This window comes from Poecilia formosa, unplaced genomic scaffold, assembly GCF_000485575.1.
Source record: "Poecilia formosa unplaced genomic scaffold, Poecilia_formosa-5.1.2 Scaffold275, whole genome shotgun sequence".
Taxonomy (NCBI): domain Eukaryota; kingdom Metazoa; phylum Chordata; class Actinopteri; order Cyprinodontiformes; family Poeciliidae; genus Poecilia; species Poecilia formosa.
This window is the reverse complement of record NW_006800214.1, coordinates 674,915-677,524: the sequence shown is the minus strand read 5'-3', so window position 1 is coordinate 677,524 and position 2,610 is coordinate 674,915.

Below are 2,610 nucleotides of genomic sequence, written 5' to 3'. Positions count from 1 at the left end.
GCTCCCAGGCCTCTGGTAGAGGACCCGAGCTCAGAGGATGAAAGAGACCACCCGCGGAGGGTGAGAAGGGAATTTTTTAGGCCAAGAAGAGCAACAATCAGAGATGCAGTCAAAAGGTTCATCTCAACTTTGGAGGAGCTGCAGAGCTCTAGAGCTCAGGTGGGAGAATCCGTTAAAAGGGAAATCATGTAGCTGGCTGTGCACTCAGCAAATCTACCTTAATGGAAGAGCGGTCGGTCTGACAAAGAAAGAAAAGCAAACATAAAAAAAAAGAGTCTTGTTTGTCATAACTCATACAAAAACTCTACTCATCATCATTATGAAATATGATGGCAACAGCATCATGATGCAGGAATAATTTTCTTCAGCATATGGAAGCAACTCAGAGAAGTATGGAGCTAAATAGAGGCTGTAAAAGACTTGAGACTGGGGGCAAAGGTTCTCCTTCCAGCAGGACAACAAGTCTGAACATATACAGCCAGATCTATAATGCAACATTTTGGATTAAATTGTGGTTGCAATAACCTGATCCAAATGAAAAACTTGTGCCAACACTTTGCTTATCCAGACAACCTCCAGATGAGCAAAATTGACCTAGATACAGGATCAAAATTGTTGCAGTTGTAACTGCACCAAGCACAGATAAATAAATAACACACTGTTTGTATTTATATAAACTGAAAACAACATTTCACATACTTGTATAGCCTTGCATTCACACCAAATGCCAATAAAATACATTGAAGTTCAAGAGGCAGACATACTTTTTTTTTTCTTTCCTCAAGGTTTCCACATTTTTCAAAACCTGTTCTTGTTTAACGTGGCTGTACGAGAAAAGTCTCTTCAACATAAATAAAACAGGAGCTCAGGCGTGGATGTGAATCTCATTGCACTCTTTCTGCATTGTGACTCAGTAATGTTACAAAAAATAAAAAATAAAAAGTACTGTCCATGTCCTATAAAGAGCGTCTCAAACGTTATTATCAAAACAGCTGTTACTGGCGCAGATAGAAGATCCAGACGAGCAAATAAAAGCTCATCTGATCTAAATTGACGGCTGCTGCTTGGAACTTCAGGCAGCTCGGAGCTACAAGCGGTAGCAGCTGCCTTTTGTCGCTTCAGCCCCTATTTATGAGTTGATTACCGCAGATTGTCTTCTACGCAGATGACACTCGTCTCACTCTTGCTTCTTTTGCAGAAGTAAATAATCTTACGCGGTTCGCACCGAGTGTCTGAACTTTCCTTCCCATCTCATTACGATTCTCCCCGCAGTTCATTCGGTTTGATGTTAAAGCAGAAATATCATTCGGAGACTCCGGCGCTGCTGCTGCTGCATCTATCTGACAAGAAAGCTGATTAATTTCTTTTGATTTTGAGACTTTGAGGTTCGGTTTGCCGGTTTATCCTCGACACACAAGACAGGACTTCTTGATGCCGTTTAATTCCGGTCGGTGACACGGGCAAAGATAAGAGGAAGTGTTATAAATGTGGATGGAGAAATTATCAGGGGATTCGCTGACAAAACAGGCCGCTTTGAAGATGGGATGATTTTGTTTCCCACGTTGGATGTTAATTTTAGGTAGATCACTTTTAAATCAGGTTGTTTTTTTATTTTCTGTGTTTTCCTCTTGTTTTCCCCCCTCATTTGACACCAATTATAACCCCTACTCTCCTCGTTGGAGACTTCCTCCTGCTCTCGGATGCTGAATGGGGAGGAGGGATGATCTGCAAACAGGCTGCTTGCTTTGGCTCTTGCTCCGCTCGCCTCGTGACAGCAGCCGTGTGAAGAAGAATCTTTTCGGTATCAGCGCGTTTTGTGACCCCGCCGAATCTATTTGTATTTCTCACCTCAAAAGCATTTCCAGTAATGACATTAAGAACTGTTCACACAAAGCACACGCCACCACTCTCTGCCTCAGCGGGGTTCGCGCTAAATGTTTAATGAGCTGCTGCTGCTTTCTTTCTTCCACACAAAGTGCTTTGATTCGCAGCAGAGCAGGATTCAAGCTTAGTGCGAGACGAGAGCCAGAGATCTTTGATGAACTTTTAGCTTTTTTTTTTTTTTTGTCCCGGCTCTAGATGCTCCAGACCGTGAGAGAGAAAGGCCACAATGATATATGGTTCTCAGGTTTTCCTTAAATACATTTTTAAAAATTGTGGCGGAATTATCCGTTTCTTTTTTTTTTCTTTTAGCCAACCAGAATCAATACTTTATAGAAGCACATTTTTCCTGCAAATAAACCAACACATCTGTTTCAGAATGATCTAGAAGGTCTGGCCATCTTGACACCAACCTTTTTTATTTTACTTTTGTAAATCTGCTTTGGTTTAAACTAATCAATTGCAGCTCTTGCTGTATACTTACAGTGGTGAACCGTTGTTATAGATCTTAGGTTTTCTGTAGAATTTAACAGGTTTTCCTCAAGAATTTCTTGATAGATACCCGATACCTCCTACCGCTGTCTTTTCCAGTTGGTATTGGGCGTTTAGCCATTTCTGGTAATTCGTCAGATGACGCCAAACTATCTGCATGTCTTCTCCCTTTCACAGTTTGAATCATGACTATAATGCAAACATCATCGTTCTCTTTACTACTTTAGGTTCTCTACA